Source organism: Brachyistius frenatus, unplaced genomic scaffold (genome assembly GCF_029030835.1).
Source record: "Brachyistius frenatus isolate BFR_SWC_R1_liver_20210118 unplaced genomic scaffold, ASM2903083v1 Contig_72, whole genome shotgun sequence".
NCBI classification, from domain to species: domain Eukaryota; kingdom Metazoa; phylum Chordata; class Actinopteri; family Embiotocidae; genus Brachyistius; species Brachyistius frenatus.
Genome location: NW_027210671.1, coordinates 1,939,232 through 1,963,203, shown reverse-complemented (window position 1 = coordinate 1,963,203; position 23,972 = coordinate 1,939,232). Strand labels below are relative to the sequence as shown.

Below are 23,972 nucleotides of genomic sequence, written 5' to 3'. Positions count from 1 at the left end.
ACATGTACGTATTACATGATTCTGAATCATGTTTGGTTTAGATATTCTTATAATTACAGTATGAAAGAAATTTGTTGATTTTAAGATGCCACAAAGATTATACTGCATGATGACGTATTTAGAGTAAAGGTTTGTTTGAGTAGTGGGTGTGTGCATTCAGAAAATGCGGCAAACACCACGCCCAGCCAGGCCTGCCTGGACACGAGGCTGGTGGAGAATGTACGCATTATCCATTCTGACAAAAGAAAAGCTGCAGTTCACTTAATCAATGTCTTTTACGTACCTTTTCTGTTTACAAGTCCATAGGTTACATGTAACTCTGAACTATCCTTTTTCTTTTTTAAGATTTGGTGCTTGTGTGTTGTAACAAAGCAGACTGCAGTGAATAGTTCTGCACAGTTGCCGAATGGAACTGAACATAGAATGAGAAGACTCCAGCAAAGCAGGAACAAAGAAGATCAATTTCCTGAAACTGTGATGGAGATGTGATATTTGTTGTGTGACTGTCAGAGAGCAGACAGTACATTGGAGGCACAAGATGGTGACCCCTTAGTATTTGGTTGACAAGTGTTGCCGTGAAAAAAAAGAGTTAGACCAATCTTTTGAACAAGATTGCATTACTTGAATTACGGAATTAAATAAGATGATTTGAAGTCTTTTCTTATAACGTGATTTTTTTTATTTTTTTTAAGTTAGAGGACGAATTTGTAGAGACAACCAAGATAAGACTATTTAGATGATCCATATAATCTTTATATGTGTCAGACACAATTTCACCCCGAGGTATGTTGCAGTGCAATTTTATCCAGAATTAGACACTTTCTAGTTGGTGGAATCACACCCGAGCAATGTGTTTTCATTCATTTCGATCTTATCCAAGTCTGCACCAACACATAGGTTTGGTGCAGACTTTAGGTTATTGACTCAGAAACACGCTTGTGCAGCAAACTGGCAACATAAAGTGGTTTACCCGCTTGTGAGTGTATTGGTCAGTCTTTTAGAGGGGTGGGATGTGACAACCTAAATGTCTGTAAATGTTTTCAACCCTGTTAATAGCCTTTGAATTTATAAATTGCTATTCAAGCTTTTAAAGAGTTGTAGCATTGATTAAATCTGCTCTCAGACCGTTAAAAGATTTCACAGGATTACGATGACGTGGTGTGTTGTCAGGATGCAGTCAGCATTGGCCAACAGGCTAAACACTCTTTGGTGTTATCTGATAATATGTTATGGCTACGGCCTTGTGAAAGAATTTATATGCGCTGAATGGTAAATCCACTGTGGAATAATCGTCCGGCCCAGCTAGGCGTGGGAGAAACTGGGTTTGGAGAGTCAGTTGTTCCGCCCCACCACTGGCTGAATGGAGTCATGTCTCAACAAGAGCCAGCATTGACTTAAAATCAAAAGGGAAATTATTCCTCAGATCCTACACACGCTAGTGCTCCCACATCATCATTCAATTCTAGGAATGTTTGTATAAAACTCTGAAGCCACTTGAGGAAAATCAAAATAACAAATTGGAAACAGTTGTTACAAGAGATTTACTGTGGGCTTTTCTATTGTTTAAATTATTCAAAATGTCCGTGAAATTGAACAAATCTCTGCTGTTGAGGTTGGTTTAATTACCCTCCAAACGACCCCTCCTCCCTCCCTCCCTCCCTCCCACCCGCTGTTGATGACTGGCTCCACCGGTTACGTAACACATTCATGCCGCGCGCACGTGGCCACAGTCATAATAGATAGCAATATGTAGGCAGGGTAAACATCACCGTTCACTTAGTCATCACAATCAATTTACACTCCTCTCGCAATTTATTAAAATTATGGTCAAATAACCAATTTTCCACCAAAATGACAGTCGGATTCTTTACGGCACAGGTCCATAAACCATATACATAATCCACAATGAAAACTGTCTATAAGGGGATAAAAACGTGTGTTTGCTCATAGCTCGATCAGAAGGTACACTCAGTTCTCTTTGTGTTTTCATGGGCAGAAAAAAAAAAAAGGGCATTAACTGGCCCTTTATTTCTATTGACCTGCAGACTGATAGATTTATATGTATCTTAAGAGTTGTCAGCTGCACATGTGAGCAACACTTGATTAAAAGCACAGTCAGGTTCAGGTCACTCAAGATATAGTCAGAATTATTTCATCGGATAAACGCGACGAAGTCTAACGCAGCCTCAAGAACACTACGTTTTAATTCATTCACAGATCCTGCGCATATTTAATGGTGAAACTATTGTAACCCCCCTCTCTCTCCATATGGTGTCACCTTGCCCTCACCATATTGACCACTACTCCTCTCCTTCTCCCTCCCTCCCTCTCTCTCCACGCTACCCCCCCCCCCCCCACCCCACTCCCACTTCATCCCAAAGCTGTCATCCCGAGCGGTGTCGAGACGACGGCTCAATCCCTTAAACGCCCGGATGAGAGCAGCAGGCGACATTCAGGGCAACATGGTCGCATGAGTCGGCCGAGCGGAGGGGCAACCATTCCGGCGGTGACACACAGCCGCACTGCTGGAATCTTGACATTTTCGACGCAACCCACGTAGAGCGGTTCTGGGAAAATACCAGGCACAGATAGAGGAGGACAGAGAGGCGTGGAGGCGACCGGAGCGGCACGTTTTCCCCTCCTCGTCGCGGTGTCCTATTTCGTTGGTAAGTACATTTTGGTCTCGCTTTCAACGCTGCCCATGTGTCTTTTCCGCCTTCGACGGGATCTTGTTGAGCCGCTTTCCTCGCGCATTTCTCTGCGGGCGAGCGTCCGCGCGGGGCTGTGTTTTAAAAAAAAAAAAAGGAAGAACGGGCCTGGTAAGTGGGAACACAGCGTCAAATAGACACGTCCGTGTTGTTTAAATCAGCTGCTGATACCGCAGCCTCTCAGCCGCCTCACTCGTGTGAACGTTTCGTCGGTAGACGTCGCTGGAAATGTTTGCGTTTCACCGCGAAGCAGCTACATTTTTACGCGAGCGCGGCCGCGATATTGTTGCCACGGGCTGCGACGCAATTTGAATGAGTGCACGGAGCTGCTGCACGTGTTGTTTCCACATCCGAGAGAGTGTTACAATAGCACCGATTCATATCCGCTGTGTGGTGGCCTCGTCTGTCGGTCTGAACCAGTGTGGGAAACTGGAAAAGCCGAAGAAAGGCAAGGCGCTCGGGTGCGAGAGCCGCTTTCAGCGACTCGTTTAACCTTTTGGCTGTTTATCACGCGAGTTGGTTCCCTCTGTTGAGCTTTTCGTGCGCAGAGCAGAGCAGACCCGTGTTTGACGACGAGGCGGGCCGACGACTGGGCATGCGCACTGGACGACGCCACTACCGCCCGATTGCCCAATAACAATAATAAGTTGCGAGCAGTCGTCTCAGAAGTGCCTCGGGGTCACTTCCTCGGTCTCCATCGAGGATGCCAAGCTTTTATTGTCGCCCTGCTGATGTCTGTCTGGATTTTTAACCCTCGGTGGTGTAAGTATTCACTGGGACATCCAGTCAGCCAGCCAGCCAGCCAGCCAGTTAGTCGGGCAGCACAGGGTAATAAAACCAGACCTGTTCACATGATGCACATTTGCATCTGTGATTGCAAGCCCAACATTTATTGTGACGTACTGAACAGTATGTTCCTGCTACTGAGGCTAACCCTCATTGTAACCATGATAGATATTTTCCAAAAACAAATATCATAAACCTTGGAAACATAAACAGTGAACGTACAGGGATATGGAAAGAATAACAGGATCATCCTGCAAAATAATGCAGCAGACTATTTAGGCTACTTAAGCTAAAGTAGAAACATCAGACTGTTAAAATACTCCATATAAAGTAAAAGTACTGCAATGTTAAGTCAGTGTATTATTATTATTGTCATTATTAGCAATAACACAAAATATCCAAGTGTTCAGTGCAGAATATAAAGCACCTGTAAGGGGTTTGCTGTTATTTAGTTAATAATTAGATTACTTGGCGGAGGTGGAGTTCAAACTAATTTTAATTTCTTTAGATACTGTTTATTTAAAACCTTAATTTGTAAAGTAACTATTTGTAATAGCTGTCAAATGAAGTAAAACATACAATGTTTCCTGTCTGAATTTTAGCAATTTAAAGTTGCATTAAATGAAAATACTCCAATAAAGTACAAGTAACTCAAATTTTTTACTTAAATACAGTATTAAAGTAAAATGTGCTTAATGATCTTTTACCACTGCAATGCAGAGCATACAGAGTTGCTGTAGTTAAAACACTTTGAAAATAACAAAATGAAGAGTATAGTGTGGTCATTATTATGGATGGAATTAAATTGTCATTTGTTCCTGTTATTTTGTCCACTGCTTGTCACTTTAACTGGTCAAATTCAATCTTCATATTGTATTCTTTATATTTCACATCCTATCTCATTGCCTTCACAGGCAGTGGGAGCTCATCGTATTCAAGCGGCCAGAATGGGTTTTGGGAGTTAATGATTAATCTGCATACTGTGATAATAAATAGTGAGAAAGAGGAACAATAATGGGGTCTGTCGCTACCTCGCACATTTTTCTCTCTCTTGAATGCTTTGCAGAGAAAATGTAACATCGGTGCTTTTACCCAGCAGGGGCTCATAAACTGGAAATAATCTGATTGCTCTATCTTGTCTAGTAAAGGTTACAAGACGGATATGGAAGTGTATTACGATAAAATGGTTAGATTAACAACTTCCCTCTTTTTTCACACTTTCATGCTCGGTGTGAACGTATGAACGCACAGTCCCGAGCTTCTGTTGAACAGATTCAAATGATCCCCTGTCCAATCTTTACTGAGTTTAAAAACACATCAGCCCATGAAGTGTGCGTACATAATATTAAAAAGGCACTGGAGGTTATTTTACAACTTCATCCATGTTTATACCTTCGATCAACCATTTGTAATAACTTGAAAAGTAGCCAGGCTTCCCAACGGCTCTCTAAGCCGACTTCACAGACATGCAGGGATTTGTGAAAAAGTAAAGTAATCTGCCGCTTTGCGTTTGAGGCTGTGTGATTTGCGAACACAACGTGCTTTCCAAGAAACATTTCTGTAAAAAAGGTGTGTGTTGAACCCCATCGGTCTTTGCTGCGGTGATGCCGTGTCACCGGCCTGCTTTGGCGGAGAGGAAAAATGAAGATACCTGTTGTTGGCCTCCTTTTCACTGCGCCTTAATTAAAACTTTTCATCACAATCTCGTGGAATTAAGGTGACGTTATTTATATTTGACTGTACTTTGACCTGCCTTTTGTGAGTGTAATCCTTTTGGGAAAAAAAAAAATCAAACTTGAGGCAGAGTGATTCACACTAAATTGCCAGTTCGGTGGCGACAGGGTCCAGCCACAGCTTAGACCACACAGTCTCTCTTCTATGCTAACCCATAAATCCGAATGCTTCGCAAAAGACAAAGTGCTGCATATTTAAACGTGCGGTTAAGTGAGCTTGTGTTTTTGAAGCCGCGTGTTGAAGCTGGTTATCAGTAGAGGGAGTGGTGCGGCTGTTTGTCCTCGTGGAAGAGGTATGTGTACATTCTGTAATGTTTTCATGTTCAACAAGGTGCCGGGAGAGAGGACTGGTTTTCATGTCCGACGGGACACGTGCACAGCTGGGATTTTGACAGTTTCTAGGAACTTTCTGTCACGCCAACTTTAGCTGCAGGTCGGTGTTCAATTCACCTGAAGCCTTTTGCTCTGTGATAAGAAGGGCGACGATCAGGCAGGTCAACGTCACATTGCTTCACAGCCTCCCTCCATGCAGTTTGTACCTTTTTTCTCAAAGACCTTTGTTGTTGTTGTTTTTTTTACACTTGGTGTGTGACACATGATTGCAGATGTCTAATCAAATCCCGACCCACATTTTGGCAGGTCCCAATTTTTTTGTCATATTCATCCGGTGGCCAGAGTTATAACTCCATAAAAACAATGTTGCTCCATAAGTTATGGATGTGCAAATAGCAACTGTTTGCCAAGATAAACTAACCTACCCTAAAAATGAATCCGCATTTCAACAAGCAAAATGTCTGGCGGTGCGAGTTTTAATCAGCATTGTGTTTACTTGTTTGGTAAGGGCTTGAATGTAATGGATGTTCATTTGTGAAAGTACCACACTAATTAATGTAAACATCTTGGGAACAATTCAAAAACTATGACAAGACACTAAATAGGATGTTTTACAGCTGAAAAGGAAACTTGTAAATGCTCGCCGGTGGACAAATGATGTAATGTAATTGCTGCTTATCTATGATCTCGAACATACTGTATGTTTGGCATATAGCTCCAGGTGACACATTGAGTGAACTTGTTTTGTCCAACTGACGGTCCAAGATATTCAGTATAAGAAAAAGAAAAACCACAAACCATATTTTCTGAGAATCTTGAACCAATCAATGTTTGAATTGCTTGAAAAGTGACTTGAATGAGTAATCGGCTATTAAATTCATTACAAATTTCTCTTACTTAACTAATTAATTGCCTACATTTTTTAGCTCCGGACTACAATATACTTTTACTTATCATCTGCCAGATGTTGAGATGGAATAAATTGATACTGGACGATTTATTGGTAAATATCTAGTTTTTGATGGCTGGTCAGACAAAACAAGCAAATTGAAGACGACATCTTGAAACTTGTGGTGAGCATCTTTCACTTTCAGGTTTCAGACGAAATGGTTTGTCAATGAAAGATTAATAAAGAACTTAAATGATATTGAACAAGGCTGTTAGTTGCTGCAGTACAGTGTAAACTGGTAAAACTAACCAGCACAACTGATGACAGAATTTCTACTCTAATCTGAAATATATTTTTCAGCAGACAATGATAGAAGATATTCTGAATTTTACATAAACCTCTGGTGTCAGAAGACATGATCTTGACCTTGTGACACAACAGGAGCGGGAAGAAAAAGAAGCGTATTGGGAACGTGTGTGCTGGTTTCCATGATGGCGGGGCCCCGTGCGGGCCGGGGGGCTGGCAGCGTCGCGGTCACACAACGGTCTGTCTCTGATCAGCCCACCTCGCCCTCAGAGCACAATCACCCTGTTATGTCTGAGCCCTGCTTCGCCATGGCAACATCACATGATAGCACAGGAAGAGTGCGAATCCTCAAGCTGTGTGTTAGTGTGTATGCATGTGCTCCATGTGTGCTTGCAGCAGCATTGCTTAAATCCGTGGTATCGCCAGAAACCTGATTAAGTATGTCGTTGATCGTGTGGAGCCGATGACGTGTCTTTTATTTTTAATTTTTTTTTTTTTTCCACAAACAAAGGTCAAAACAGAAGAGAGCAGGACAGTGTGTTGTTGTTGTTGTAAGAAGAAACTGAGAAGGGCTCACATTGAGCAAAGCTGTCAGTGATGGAAGAAGACAACAAATGGAAAAAAAACAAACTTCAGACTAGCCATTTTTTGAACATCTAATTTAAGCATTGCTTCGGGGTCAGGGCAACGTTAAAACTCGGGAAAATAATCAAAACCATCCCAGACCCCTGGTTCAGGTTTACCTCAGTATTTAACTAGATCTGAGTCGTCCGGACCCCAAAATACTTGAGGCCGCATTTACACACTTTAAATAATTGTGGCTTGTACACATGCATATGTATGCAGCTGGTTTCAGGGAACTCTTGTTTCGGGCCAAGCTTACAACCGATAAACATGTCGGCATCCTCTAATTCTCGTGTGTCCTCCTGTTACCGCTGTCACGTAGGGTCGCATTCTTCTTTGACCCATAAGTGAGCCTTAATGGCTCCAAATGCTGAGAGTTTTTAACCGACATGTCTTCACGCAACGATTGCGGTATTTGTTTGAAGGTTTCAAAATATCAGCGTTTACAGCGAGCACTGACTCGGTTACTTCACCGTGCTGCCGGCCAGAGGCTTCCTGTCAGTTTTCCCATCTCGGTCGTTTTGAAGCATTTAAATTGTGGCGGGGTGGCGATTACAGGAAAACCTCTTTTCTTTAAGTTATTGCCTCCTTAAAGAGAAAACCTCTAGATTCTTCACATGACAAAGTAAAACCACCACGGAGTGAAACAATTGGCCTTTTATGCTAGTTTGCTGCTGCTTTTGCTGGCTGCATCAGGTTCTGTGACCCGTTGTGTGTTTTTGGCCTCGTTTGAGCACTCCACTCGGCCCATGAGAGCCATTTTGTCGTCTCTCTGGTGGCCTTCTGTAAGCGCCCGGGTCCGTATCAAAGCGCTGTCACACAGAGCATCTCTTGTTTGGGTGCTGGCCTGGTGTTAACTATGCTAATGACAAGGCTGAACTGTGAGGCGTTGTGGTTTCATTTATGGGAGGTGGAACACACATTGTTTTCCTCGTTTTTCTCTCCCGGTTCATTTTTCAGGAGCACCTAGAGCTTGCGTGACTTTAATGAGTCATATTTTTGCCACTAAAGCCTGGGGTCAGTCTGAGGGTTTGGAAAATGTCTGATGGCAAAGCAGGAGAGGGAATACTGAGAGAAGCATGGGAAAAGATATTCTTGACCTTCGGGGTGATCTATCAATGACAAATTTAGCTATTCGTGTGCCTGTTGGTCTCTGACTATGTTACCTACAAATTGTCTCTAAATTTCTAAACAGCTCGGCCTTTTTTTAAATTTTTTTTTACTCAGGAAAAACGGCGGGGGGCTTTCACATGATTTTCTAACGACTAATACTGCGTATGAATTGGATGTATGAACAGGTGTGACCTCGCAGGCCAACGTTCGCTCACCTGTCTCAGTTTTACTCTGGAGTGTAGTGAAGCGTGTGGCAAACCTCCGATTTGAATGACCTGCCTGCATTGGTCATTGCTGCCGTGTTGGTTATGTTGCCGCCTATAATTTACTGTACGGATGGGGGCGGTGCACCATGTAAGGATGAGCAGCTGGCTGACTGGTCGCTGCACACACTCATGTGACAGCGCTATTTCTAGCCAAATCATTCCTCGGCGCTGTACTGCCTTTAGCAACAAGAGCGAGCTGTGGATACATGACACCTCAGACAGCAGCGAGGCTGGACGGCGGGGCGGGGGGGGGGGGGGGGCAGTTGTGAGTTAGAGTCCGGTGGTATCTATCCAGGGGCCACTTTGTGTGGTGGGGAGAAGTGAGGTAAAACAATGGCATGCTGGGCCATTAAATGTAAACGATTCTGTTCAAGGTAAGACTGGAAGAAGTTAATGAGCTTTAAGCAGGTTGTCAGATTGTTGCCACAAAGCCGTCGTTTGTCCGATAATATTTGCGCATTTTTCATTGGGATCCCTGAAATGAACACGAGTGCTGTTGGGTTACCTCACACCCATCATGCCAACTGGGGCAGTTTAAGATATCGGGTGACATTAATGTTCTTCTGGTTCGGTTGCTTACTTAACAAACCATTTAAAGTCTGACATTTAGTTGACTGTCACTTTTGTTTAACTGAAATGATGCATGAATAGTTTGCTGAAGTCACTTTGGCCAGTTTACAGCATTTCATGGTTTCTGGGAGAGAAGATCTTCACGTGAAAGTTGTTGGTAGCAGGCTATCGGTAAATGCTGTTGCTGAATCACTTCTCTTAAACGTAACAAAGGCCTGAGTATAAAAATTTGGTACGGAGTGACGAGACATTTTTTGATACAAGATAAACTCCCTCCAGGATTTCGCAGAGTTTTTTTTTTGTGATTGTTGCAATCAAAAATGCGATCGCAATAATTAACACAAATTCACGCAATATTTGCGGGACCTTGCAATTTTTTTAAATTCAAAAAAAATTTCCGCAAAGAATGTTGTCAGCAGAAGCCGTGCTGAAAGTTTTTATTGCATAAAGTAAGTCTTTTCAGACAAAATTCGCTTTATTAACACAAATAATACAATCGTTACGGCTCTCCTCCTCTCATCTCCTCACCAAAACAAACCGGAACAAGCGGAAAAGCCGGAAGTGGTGGGGTTTGTGGAAATGTGGCCTTCACAATAAAACGTTCTGATGAAATGCTTATTATCAATGGAAGTGATTACATATTGCTGTATGCTACAGAAAATGTATACACGCGTCAAGTTGTAAGAGACTGCACTTTGTTTTTGTGAATACAGCAGGCCTGTGTTGAATTAACATGAATTAAACAGCATCTAAAGCTCTTATTTTGACGGCTGATGTAGTCGTTGTTTCTATATTACAGTCACAGACTGTCTGTTCTGTAAAGCTGCGTCGCTCTTATGATTTATTTTTTGTAACTTTTAGCCCCATGGATCTCTAAGTTCAATAAATAAATTAAAAAAAGATTAGAGCTCAAATATTTCTGTGATGTGAGGGGGAAGTGATAACATATTTCTTCCTTTATTAACTCGTGCTTAAAAAAAAAAAGAAGGCATTTTTCTTTCTGAACTTGCAACTTTTTCTAATTTCCGCAATTTTGCACAAAAAACTCACTTAAAACTCCCCAAATTACATCGCAATTTATGATGAAATCCCCCGCAAAATCAAACATTTTTAATCGCAGCAATTACAAATAAAAAATCAGAGACGGTCTAATGCAGTGTTAGGGGGCGATTTTTGTTTTGTTTTTCCAAAGGAGTTAATCAGGCAGTTGAAACGGAGTGGAGGATATGATTAGTGGTCTAATGCAGGTCTCATTGTTCTCTTTTTAATAATGGTAGATTGTATAATTGGTCCCCTTTTAGATCTATGATAGAAATGAGAACCATGTTGGAACAGAGCCTGGAAAGTGCACTGGCACCAAAAATACTTCTGTACTACAAGAAACCCCGGGGAAAACACCGAGAGTGGTGTGCGCGCGGAATAAACAGGTCCTACCCTTGAGCAAAAAGGCTTTTCTAGAGTAATGTCAGCGCAGCGAACCACAGGAGACGAGGATTAAATGGCGGTGAAAATCTCCAGGGTTCCCCGTACTGAACAGGTGATGACATCTTCATAGTGTTTCACACATTCCTGTCCTGCTATGGCTCCGCACTCAGTGAAGCCGCCGCCGCCGCCGCCCCCACCTGAGTAATGCTGAGAAGGCTTACTCGGCTTCAGTTTGAACCGTAGTCAACAAACCTGTCAACATAATCTTTACACATAAACACTCGTTTGTGGCTTGCAAAATATATGATTGAGTACATATTTGCTCCTTCGTTCACAGCACTGAACGGTTCATCATTTTAACACTGAAACGGGGACCGTAAGGAGCATATATTCCTACTTTTAGTCTGTGATATAAAATTATAACTTTAGTTAACAGTGTCTTGAGCTGCAAAGTTAAAGTGAACGACTGTGAAAGGAAGTCGAGGGCTGAAGAGTGTTGTTTCTGTTCGCAAAAGAGCTGTTTGTACGAGGTAGCTGGGTGCTGGTAATAACAGACAGCTGATGGACAGAGATGTCTGAATCTCCCGGTTGGATTTACAACTGCACCATGTTGTTATCTTAAGCCCGACACCTGTAAAAGCTCTGATGGGAGACCGTCTGGATTTGGGGCTGTGAGGCCGTTTGTCGTGTCAGACTGTAAAGAAACGGTAACGTTAGCTCTAGCAGCTAAAGTGCAGTGCCAGCCCACGCTAGGTGTTGTTACTTATCAACACATTGTCAAATGGGACTTGGAAGCACTTTGTCATCTTTATTTTGTCCAGCACACTTGGCAGGTTTTCTTGGAAGCTGACTTCCGTTTCCAGGCATTGAGTTGTACCGGGTTCATTTTTAAACTATTGGATCAGACTTGAACTAATTGGTACGTGTCGATCCCAGCCGAGATTCTACCGCAGTTGCAACCACCTTCCGGAAAAAAAAACACGCTCGACTTCGTCATCGCATTTAAACACCGACGCTCGTCGCTGATCGGTCCGCCCGTCAGCGTGGCTGGCAAACCTTAATGTGAACAAGGTTTCCAGACTATAATCACAGTCAAGAAAAAGTAGCTGTGAGCAATAGTCGGGCCACTCTGGGAGGTCCTTCGCAACAAATAACTGCATGATTTAACCAAGTAGTGTAGAAACACGCTCTAGGTGACGCTTGGTATGCAGTCATATTATCCATGGAGACAACAAATGCAGATTAGGGAAAAGGTTGTCATTAGTGTCCCTGCAGAGGATAAACCCACTGATTTGTTGCCACAGTCTGCAGCTTTATCTTGCTCTTTATCTTCGCGTGTATGATGGCGAAGAGGCAAATTGAAACTTGGAGTGCATTTTGCTGTGACACACAAGGATCTCTTCATGTTGAATTCGGCAATGATGGAGCCATGTTTTACACAGCGACCATGACTGGGCCGATATAAAGCCACGTCAATGGAAAAATAAGCGCGCAAGTATACTTTAAAATGGTGGATCGCTTTGTCAGAGGCAGTTGTATTTCTCGGCAAGTTTGTTATGAGAAGCACCGCAGCCTACGGCCTTCACGAGGTGCAGCAAGACAAAGCTGAAGAGACGGGAGTAACTGCAGTGGCATACACAGTGCATGAAGTGTTTAGACTTTCAAGTGGAGTTTATAGGTATGGAAATATTTACTCCTTGAATTTTTGAAATCCTAGCGGTGTCCAAGAAAAACAAAGGGATTTCAGCGAGATTGTGCCCCCTACTGGTCGGACGGGACAAAGTTCCGATTTGAGGCGATGGGTGGAAAAATCTGAAGGAAATGATTTGTCCCAACAGGATTAGAGGTGACCCAGTCAACCCCCCCCTCACCCCCACCCCAGCCTGCCCTCCATCACCGGAACACCAGCAGACCACTTGTCACTTTGACTCCCCTTCAGCATCGAGCATGCTGCGACAGCATTCAGACACAAAGAAAGTAGCACGTCACACACAGCCTCAAAGGATGCCGCCCCCAAAAATATCTCTCCCTGGAGTCACGACGACAGCTGTGTTATAATATTAGGGGTAATATTCTGAAATGCTGTCTGGAAAGAGAATTCATGTCAAATGTCTTCTGTTTATCCACTTTGATTATAAGTAGGTAGGTAGTTACTTTATTAATCCCCAAGGGGAAATTTTTGCACTACAGCAGCATTTACAGATACAGGAAAGCAATAAAATAACAGTAAAAACTATTAAATATAAAAATGCACAGTATATACAGTACAGTAAATATATATATATTTTTTAATATTTAAACAAAAGTACTGCATTTATTGAGCGCCGGATGTCAGATATGGTTTTACGTCTGTCATAAAGTCTGGGTGCAATCTGATTAGCAAACTCACCACACAAATCCAAGAAAGAACACCACTCTTTAACGTTGAAAAGTGCAGTGTGTGTGTGTGTGTGTGTGTGTGTGTGTGTGTGTGTGTGTGTGTGTGTGTGTGTGTGTGTGTGTGTGTGTGTGTGTGTGTGTGTGTGTGTGTGTGTGCGCGCGCGCGTGCAACGCAACCTGCAAACACGTGATAGATAACACGGGTCACACAGTGTTTACTGTGTCATTTTAAGATAAGCCCTTCATTCTTCAGCAGGTATAGCTGCAAAGATCTATATCTGCCGTGCAATATCTCTCTCACTGTCTACTGTACTGGATTTAAGATTGTGACTTTGTCTGTGCACACGTTTTTTTTCCGGTCAGGAGTCTGCCTGTGTTCACTTTCTGTCTTCAGGAATCTTTTGGGAGAAAACCTGAGTTTTTGTTGCTGGAATGGACCCAGCGGTTGTACAGCACCGTATTCTCAATGGCTTAACAAAAATCAGCTTCATGTTAAACCTGAGTTCTCTAACAAATTCCCTAAATCGGCCCGAGATAATCTGAATTTGTACGACTGTCAGTAGTTTGTCATGTTTGTGTTGATTCTGTGGTTCTTCTTTATTGCTTTAAATTTCATTCTCGCACAGCCTACTAACAGAATATCTTCCCGAGAGGAAATACAACATATGGCTCACCTCCCGTGGTGAAGACATGCTGTGCTCAAGTTTACATTCTACATTATGTTTTTCCTAAACCATCTCACCAGCTTCATTTCCCTTCTGTTTGCGTGGTGTTTTCAGAGCTCAGCAGGAGTTGGTATTAATTTTTACAAATATGAAGGGATAAAAGTCTATTGAACAGGGGCATGTTTGATTAAACTTTTATCTGGTGCCACTGAAAGTTGGTTGCAGGACAGCATACTAACGCAGTGCCTTTATGTTTTTGTAAGGATACTCTTAAACCTTGTGTTAATTTCATATAAAACAAACAAACTTTATATCTAAATCAGGAAATATAATCCTTATGGACACTATGGTTTTGATACTTGGCTGGTGTTTCAGAACCAATCTGTCATTTAAAAGGTTTTTTTTGTTACATAAAAAAAAAAGAGGTTTTGAGATTACTTTCCTCTCAGTTCGTAAACTTAAAAATAAACATCTCCCTTTTGAGACCCCGTGAAGTGATAACTGCTGAAGCCGTCATGTGAAATTCCCCTCCCTGTTGTGACCGCTCTGAGTGCCATTCTTGCAACTCATTCTGCACCACAGCTAATGCTAGCAGCACGTTTTTGAGCATTACTCTTTAGTTTTCACCTAGAATAACAGTTGCCGTGGTAATCCGCTGACTCACTGACTTGCCGGGCTAATCCGGCCAGTCTCGTGTCTTTTCTACCGCTGCGTGTTGGCCGCGCACACAGGAGGTTAAACATATGGTTAATGCAGTGCGTGTGTGTGTGTGTGTGTGTGTGTGTGTGTTGTGTGTTATGTGTCTGCATCTGCATCTGTGCAGAGGCCTGGCATTCCTGCAAAGGACCCCATGTGCCCCCCCCCCCCCCCAATCACCTCCACCACGTCTCCCACTACATGCGCACAGCAGCAGGTCTAATCAAAGCGGTCCATAATGCTGTTAGCTGGGTCATGTGCTGGAAGCCTGGATTAAGAGCAGGAGGCCACAGGCCACTCGATCCAGTTTAGGAGGTGCTCTCTCTCTCTCTCTCTCTCTCTCTCTCTCTCTCTCTCTCTCTCTCTCTCTCTCTCTCTCTCTCTTCTCTTTTACACTCATCTTTTAACCTCGTATGTGGTGGACGGCGGAGCTATCCGAGGTCACGCATGTCTGTATGCACGCAGACACTTTAAACTGTCCTTCTGCAACCTTCTCCCACTCACTGTTCCACTGGCAGGACGTGAGCACCATGTAGAACAGCTAGTACGACCACAAACTGCCCAATTATGAACATGTCATATGGAAAAAGTCTTTTGAAGTGAGATTTTATAATTGTAGTTAATTCACATTACTTTTTTGACAAACATTTTTTATTTTCGGTGAGTCAGTTTAATGAAGCCACATTAAATCTGAACAGTAAAATAAAAATAATTAAAAATACACTACAAACAGCCCTCTTGATGTAAGAGGTTTGCAGTGTTTCTTCCATTTCTGTTTCTTTTAATGGTAGTCCAATTCATCAAATAGATCCAGTGACACTGAGGTGCTTTGAATTGCATGGCAGTCGTATATCTATTTTTTTTTTTTTTTTTTTTTTAAAAGCCCAAAAAACCTTTAGCTCATGACAACAAGCCCGGCATTTCTAGATCTGCACTTTGGCGAGCAGTTAAATGAAGATTTCACAGGTCAGTCGGCTGCTAAGTGTGGACGGAAGACCAAAACAGAGACGACGACAAGCATTTATTCCCATTCGTGCGGACGGATCCCAAAACATCATTAATCATGTTGGTGTGTCTCCTCTCTCCCCGAATCTCTCGCCCTTTTAGCGCTGCATTTTCACCACTAATACCGGCACCCACTTTGCCCCAGTAGCACAGTTTGATACCACAGAGCTTGCCAGCAGTAGATTACCAGTCTCAGCAGTCAAGAAAGAGTTCGGCAGGTCGGAGGTCCTGGCAGCGCTTTGTGAGCACGCAGCCAGACCAACATTTCTAGGTTTCCTCACCTAAGAGGGGGGAGAGATTGAGAGCGGTTCGAGGCAGAGAATTAAAGAAGACGAAGGACAGGGGTGAAGGGGACTCGCTTTGCTGCCGGGTACCTCTGCTGATTTGTGAGAAGAGAACTGGAACTGTCCGGCCGAAGCCGAATGTGGGAGAGAGGGGGGGGAGGAAAACAGAGAAAGGGTCAAGGGTAAGATGACTCCTTCTCTAAAGAACATGGACACAGATGGCGGACAGAGAAAAAAGCCTGACCGCGACCTAAAAAAGCCACAGTTATTGGTAGGTACCGAGCCTAATTGTGTCAGTCATATGATGTGAAGCTCAGTCAACAAAACCGGCCCCTTTACTGTTGGTAATGAAGTTGTCTTTGTGGCAAACTTTGATCGGTCTATTAAGATCCCTCTTATGAGCAGTGGCTATTCTCAGAAGTGACTAATAGTTTCCACTTTATTTGAGCTTCATTGTGCCCCCTCCTAATTTAGCCGTAGCAGTTTTCGTGCAGTGTGTGTGTGTGTGTGTGTGTGTGTGTGTGTGTGTGTGTGTGTGTGTGTGTGTGTGTGTGTGTGTGTGTGTTTGTGTATCTAAATCATTTCCAAATCCCAAATGTTGAATATAGTCGCTCAAACTGTATCTCTGTACGTTGCCTGGTATTGCTCGCATTGTATTGACCCAAATGAGTTACTTCAGAAACCACAACAAATACAGCGCTGTGTGTCGGGCTCAGTTATTTAAAACAGTGAGAGAGAGAGACACACACACACACACACACACACACACACACACACACACACACACACACACACACACACACACACACACACACACACACACACACACACACACACACACACACACACACACACACACACACACACACACACAGGGAGGAGACACTTCAGTCACTTTGTCATTTCAGGGTGGGGGAGTCAAACCCGAGCACAGTCTCCTGTGAAACCAGAGAGAGCTGACCTTAAGAGTATTTAAACATAAGACTTACACAACACTCAAAGCCATAGGGGGGCTCGTTTGTTTGCTGTTGTACCAAAGCTCGGTTTAGTTGTTGCTAAAGCCTCAGATATCTGGTCAGCGTATGGAGTGTGAGGCTATCGTTTCACATTTTGTCATCCTGTGAAGTTGGATTAAAGATAATGACTTTCTATATAAATCCTCCGAAAGGGACCGGAGGTGATTAAGTGGCAAAAGCTTTGACGTTATAGACAGAAGAACTGATGTAACCAAGGTCTCATTTGAAAAAGTGAAAAATATTGTATCTCTACGTTGAAGTAAACTGGTGGTTTAGGACAGTAATTGTATAATTAAAGCGAAAGTGCTCTGACTTAAGGCATCAGGGTCTGTGTCCAGGTCCTCTGAAGTACTACAACAACCGCAAATTAAAACCGTACGAAGCTCCAGACGGAGCTGCGGGAAGTCTGATCAATTGCCACCTGATATGTCACTCAAGGTAACGCCTTCAGGGTGGAACAGTACAGGAATGAAAAGAATCAGACTTCATAAGACACAAAAAGCAGCACAGCACCCTCAAGTTTGGGCAAAACCTCGCTGGTGGAATTGCATTGACCAGGTTTTGACAGGAAGAAGAGTGTGTGTGTGTGGGGGGGAAAAAAGTCTCTGCTTCATAATGTTTTTTTAAAAGGGTTTTTAATGCTATGATGAACAGCCTTGTAGAACTTTTAAAGTGTTAGTGAAAGTGAACTCTGAGTGACTTATGACTATTGACTATGACTAAGACTGATTCACCACATCGACAAAGATAATCCTTGGTCGTTCGTGGTGACAGAGTGGCAATGACATGAAGTCTGTTCCATCTATTTTATCATTGAAGGTAATTACACACTGCCGCTTCAACAAATTGATTTAAACTGGGGTTTTTTTGTGTCATGTCAGTGCTTTCACATACAACACGTATACTGCATTTTCTGAAGGACGGCGATTTTTTTATTCTGCACTTTCGCACCAAGAAAAAAGGCATTAACCCACGACGTGAAACATTTCTGGTATCGTGTCATCTTGAGGCTGTGCTGTGGAGAATAATCGCTCAGATGCTGCACTTGAAGCTTGCAAGCAGTGAATTCACCCCCACAGCTTTCATTGAGTAGACAAAGCACACGCGTTAAAGCATCTCTGTTGCTGTTTTAAAGGAAAAAGGAGCGCATGTTTACTTCAATAGTTTTGATGATCTTAAATAGATATTTTTGCCATTTTGCTAAATATTCACTGATGAACAGTTCACATTTTTGTATGATTTATTTGTCACGCCTCCTGCGTGTAAAGACCTTTAGTGCGTGTCGAATCCCTCGTGAGAGCAGCAGTTTTTAGCGTGCCTCACATCATTAGTGCACATTTGCCAACCTAAATTACATTTTGAGGCTAATAGAGGCACCACATGCTGTCAGTTCTTGTGTCATACTTAAACTAGTTTAGTTTAGTTAAGAGGAGGTTTTGTTTTTGTGTGACTTCAGTGATTGTGGTACACAGTAGGACCTGTACCAGAATAAATCAGCCAAAGAAGCACACTGAATACTATCGATTTAGCTGCAGGCCCACATTCATTTTTGACAGCGTGCCTGTTTGCTCGTAATTGCCTTCAGTAGAAATCTAAAGGATTACCAGAGTTACTCGCTTCTTGACAACCTGACTTTAGTGCTGCAATGCAGGAGAGAAAATAGAATGAGTCAGAGGGTTTATGGAGATGTGTGTGTGTGTGTGTGTGTGTGTGTGTGTGTGTGTGTGTGTGTGTGTGTGTGTGTGTGTGTGTGTGAGGAGCCCTTTGAAGATGGTGTTGAGAGAGACATGCGCTGTTGTTGTCATTCTTAAGCGACCCCCCTCCTGCCCATCGAGGCTGACTGATGTTAGCACTGTACAGCGTGCGTGTGCATGTGTGTGTTTGGGTTCTCGGAGACGGCACCTCCCCGCTGCGAAGCACAGAGTCGGAGGCAGCAGGTGCAGCTGACGCAGATAGGCTTTTAGCAGGCAGGGCCAGTTGGGGGACAGAAAGGGAGAGAATGAGTGAGAGGGGAACTCGAACACGCGATCAGACGTCGGATCAGTGCCGGATGAATTAATGGACCAACTCTTTTCTAGTTGGTGGGCAGTATGCGAGGGGGGAAAGGGAGCGGGACCTGAGCGGCACCAGTGAGTAACTGTGTTTGTAAATGTTTGGGTAAACTGGAGCGACGATAGTGGGGAGGGCAAGTCGGAGGCTGAGAGACAGATTTTGTGTGAGGCAGGTAGTTTGTGGTTGAGCCAAAGTTTGACAAAAAAATGTAAATACTTCAGCGCTGCAATCGTAGCCGAAAACAAAACAAAAACCCTCCAGAAAGCATCAACTCGTCTCCTCATCTCATCTCATCTCTGACGGGAGTTTTCGACATATCTAACATCGTCTGTGTGCAGGATTTCTCCCGCCGTTGTGCTCGTAGCATTTGACGGTGAAGTGTCGAGGAACTGCTGAAGAGACGGTCACTCCGGCGCGGCTGCTTTGTGTCAAATGTCGTCGACAGAAACTCTGGCCCTGCGATCTTCATTGTGTTGACGAGAGCCCGTATCTGTACCCGGGGAGAGGCCGCGGGACATAAAGGCATGCTGTTCGGCGTGCCTTTTGAAAGGGACTATTGTGGCACAGAGAGAAAGGCAGAGAAAGTGATGCGTGGATTGTCGCCAAGTGGCGGCGTTGGAGATGAGCCTCCGTGTAACAGAGGAACAGTCGTCCTGTCTGAGTTCATTTCATTACTGTGAGTCGAGTCCTCTGCATTAACGAGCATCATGGACGGTGCAACCCAGAGCCCGTTGCCTCGGCTCCTCACACTGTTGCTCTGCTTGTGATCATGTGCATTGGTACCAATGCCTGCATATTATATTGGTCTATCTCGGACTCGTCTCGCAACGAAGGGAAGGGCAGTGCTGCTGCTCTGAACGCCCTTGATCCATCTGCATGCTTTTCTCTCTCTGTAAAACACATCACATCTTTGTCACCCCCCCCCCCTCTCTCTTTCTATCTGTCAGTTATCTTCCTCCACAGTCATTGGCTGCCTCCCATCCATCTATCCATCCTCTCTGCCAGTCAGCGGTGCACCTCTGCATCTCCGACATTTTGTCATTGGCTGAAGTGTGCTGTGAATTCAGATACATTCCTTTCAGAGGCTGTCTAGACTCAGCTGGCTGCACTGCTCTCTCTCTCTCTCTCTCTCATTAGCCTGCCTCCTCCTCCTCCTCCTCCTCATCTCTCCTGCAACACCACCACAACCTGCTGATTTCTCACTAAGCCTCTTCTGCGCCTTCCCTTCACTTCTCCTCCTGTCATCAGCTGTTCTCGTCCCCTCTCTCCTCCGAATTTTATTTCTCATCAGTCACATGCTCCCCCCCCCACCACCACACACACACACACACACACACACACACACACACACACACACACACACACACACACACACACACCGACCGACTTATTCCCGGCGCATTTTTTATTTTCTCCTTCACAGCCTACCATCTCCCTCTGTCTGCGTTTTTCCCGAACACTGTCATTTTGTCTTTGACGTTCATTCACCTCCACCACTTTCCCACCTTCTACTGATGTGAGGAGATATGAAGGTGAGTGATAGTTGATTCCCAGCTTTAAGGCTTCACTACTTTTTAATTTTTTTTGGTTTTTTTTTGTCTTAACCGTATCTCGCTCTCATTTAACTCGGTAAGCCATCTGGCAGACGTGAGCTTCCCGTGTCCTTGGAGGCAGAGACTGCAGTTGCGTACGCTTCAGGTGTAACAATTAGCCGGCACTGGTAGGACGCTGCCCCGAGTCATCATGTGACACTGCATCCATGTTCTTGTTCTCATCCGTTCAGCATGTGCCTGGAGAACATGGGTTAGTTGCTGAGATGACGGGGGGGTGGAGGGGCGTATATGGATCGTGCAGCCGCGTGTCGATGCAGACTGTAGCTCGTGACCACAGTGTTTTGTGCCAGCTGTGGTGCAGTGGCATCCCGGGCAGATTAATGAGCACTATACAGCAGTGACAGCAAACCGTTAGAGAAGTAATCACAGTAACACAGGTTTCTTTTTGCAGTTCACGCGTGCGGCCGCAGGCGGCTGCTGTAACAGGTTAAGTCCTCTGCTCAGGTGATGAAGCAGTTATGCTTTCTCTCTGGTTTTTATGGAGCTTGTACGAGGTGCAGCACAGAGCAGGGGGAAGATATAACCTTCACGAGTGAGTAATCTAAGTTACGTCACTTGATCAACATCATCACCTGCGTCACCTGTTTTTGCGAACACTGGTGCGTGAAGGTTTGCGATTTCACCGCAGACCTGAAACTTGAGCCTCCAAATTTTTTTTTTTGGTCAAATTTATTTAAACCCCCAAAAAAGTCGCCAGACCCCACAAGTAGTGGTCTTGGGGAGAGATGACTTTGTTGTTTCCATCGCACCACAGTTCAGATCGTTTGCGTCAAACGTTCCCCCTCAGACATGTCGGAGGGTCGCAGTAGAACTCGGTGTTGACAGTCTGACCCTGGACAGATCTTTGGTGTCGATTTCCAGAGTTTGACACAAAATTTGATGCGTCTCTGCTTACAGTATGTCCATCGTGAAATTGTGAATGAGCATGTTTCATAAAAACACGTGTAGCACAGACGCTGATGTTGGTCACTTGGAATACTTAGGAAAAGGATTGCCTCCCGCTGCTCTTTAGGACTCGGCTGCGCTCTGGTTGTGCACAGTAGGAACGTTCTTTAAACGCTTTTAATTGCACCTCATAGTGAGAATATAGAAGATTTTCACCCATCAGCACATTGACTCAAATAGTGCAATTTGGCCACACTAAGACTAATAAGGAGGCTGTGGCTCAGTCGGTAGAGTGGGTTGCACACTAATCAGAAGGTTGGTGGTTCGATCCCCAGCTCCTCCTGTCCACATGCTTAAGTGTCCTTGAGCAAGACACTGAACCCTAAATTGCTCCTGACGGTGTGCCATCGGTATGTTGTAAGTTGCTTTGGATAAAAGCGTCAGCTAAATGTAATGTAATGTAATAAGGCAGCTTCCAGTGAGAACCCCACTGTACACTATCTGTCTATAGCACCAAACGGTAGATGGATAGTTTGGGTTTAGCAGGTGTGGATTGTGGCGCATTTAGCAGATAAAGACTCGAGAATTGGTAGGGACCAAAACCAGAGCTAAAAGAGAGATCATCTCAGTACATCAGGTGAAACACAGCTCATTATAAATAATGATGCTCCTCCAAACGTGCAGGTTTAAATGTGCCCAGTTGCTTAAATATTCCAGCCTGATTTAGTCTTCTTCTGTTTTTGTGTGTCAGTGCTCTCATAATGTGTAGTGTTTGACACCTGACACTCACAGGAAAAACAACAAAAAAATGGGTGTTTCAGAAATAATCCTAAAGAGCATGTCATTTAAAGGGTTTTTATTTAGGGTATAGCTTTCTCAGACAGTCAACACACTGCATACCACTGTGCACAACAACAAGTTAGGGCTCAGCGTCTCACTGCTGCTGTGGACAGGAGTCTGAAACGATTAGAGGGCAACAGACTCTAACTGCTGAGCAATAGTGAAGTATGGGCTTCTGAAAAGGGCAACTTTACCTAAATGTTATAAATTGCTTTATCTAGCCCAAGGAGATACAGTGGCTCTCTTTCATGGTTGACACAGTTGCCAAAGGTGGAAGCTACAGTGTTTTTGATACGAGACATTTAATTGGAGAACGTTTTCATAACAGAAAAACAACATTAGCAGTTAATTAAATCCTCGATTAAAAACGTCTAAAACTACTCGGGCAGAACAGAACAGTCCAGTTATGTGCTCAGTTTGTCCCAAACGTGTGAATCAAGACATGGATGCTTCTTACGTGAAGTCCACATGGTATTCTGTGCTGTAATGATGTATGTCAAAGTGAGAAGAACAGCAGATTCCTCAGACGTCCCTGGTGGTCTCGGGTTCAGCACCTTGGACAGCGGTCGTGCCGCAACCTTTACAGACTGTTATAAATGATTCACCTGAGCCGAAGAGGAAAGCAGGACGTTATGTACTCTGGAGACGCCTCTAACTGTCTACAGTATGTAACAAACCACTTTATAACTGGCTGAAGGTTAGTTTGGTAAGGTTTTAAATTGACTGTCGTCTTGTTGTGATCCAGAAGCCTCCAGAAAGATGAAGTCCCATAAACCTGGGCAGCTGGGTCCATTATATTAATAAATATGAGCAGGGCTCTCAAACTGTGGTCTTTTAAACAAACTGTGTTTAATTAGAAATGATAATTCCTTCTCCTGGAGAAGCTGGTCCACAATACGTGCGCCTCCAAGTTACAACTAAACATTAGCCAACAAACTAATGAAGTTCCCCTCTCTCCTGCTGCCTGTTAATGCCAGCATTGTGTTCTCATTATTTCAAACACATCTCCTCAATACTCTGACTGAACAAACATATAATTTCTTCATTTTGGTAAAATAAACACTGCTGCCAGTTTTCAAATTCAATTCAGCTTATTACCGTTTCATCAGTTGTTTATTTTTCTGCATGTCAATGACCTGCAAACCAGAAACGTAATCATGTAGCGTAGTTTTAACCAGGTAGCGAAAAGCAATCCAATCACTGCCAGTGAATCTACATTATGGTACTGCTGCATCTCTGGCTCTGTTTTATGCTACTTATGCTGAGCACTTTTTACCAGAATGTATTTTAGCTGAAATAGTATGAATAAATGGCAAAATGGTTGTTTTTGATCTGAATAAATAAAGTGAAAAAAAATGATGTTCTTCACGCAGGTTACAAAACATCCTATGCAACTTATTTTTTACATTTCATTTACAGTATTAATTCATGAAGCTTTTTTAAATGTTTTATTTCCAAAGGTGGTGATGTTTCATACTGAAGGTCGTGCAGCCATATTGTGGCTTTGCAAAAAATCCATTTCATATGAGATCTGTTCAGGGCCTATCACACACACGAATCTGAAACGGAAACCTCCGGCACACACTCTGTTCGTGGCTCTGCTTTGTACAAATCAATGTATATTGCAAGTCATGGCAGAATTGTTGACTTGTGTTCAAGGACATTGGGGCCGTACACCTCTTCATCTGTGAGAGTGTGTAATCCTTCTCCTTTTTTTTCACCTTCAGACTGCAGTGGGCATTTTGATGCGTTTTCAAGTCTCACAGCTAACTAACCAGATACTG

The 23,972-nt window shown here is 43.6% G+C and overlaps 1 protein-coding gene across 6 annotated transcripts in view; it reads left to right on the top strand.

Moving 5' to 3' along the window:
- Window positions 1-2,390: 2,390 nt before the first annotated feature.
- The window catches only part of slc20a2 (solute carrier family 20 member 2), a 47,101-nt gene continuing 25,519 nt past the window's right edge, over window positions 2,391-23,972 (top strand). Inside the window, exon 1 of one of the 6 annotated variants that reach the window (XM_069707879.1) lies at window positions 2,391-2,666. The gene's annotated coding sequence lies outside the window, so the exon portion shown is untranslated. Of the gene's footprint in view, window positions 2,667-3,232; window positions 3,471-18,842; window positions 18,928-19,477; window positions 19,527-20,150; window positions 20,383-23,972 lie in introns of those variants that run through there. The other 5 variants (XM_069707872.1, XM_069707878.1, XM_069707873.1 and 2 more) reach the window with 5 other exon arrangements.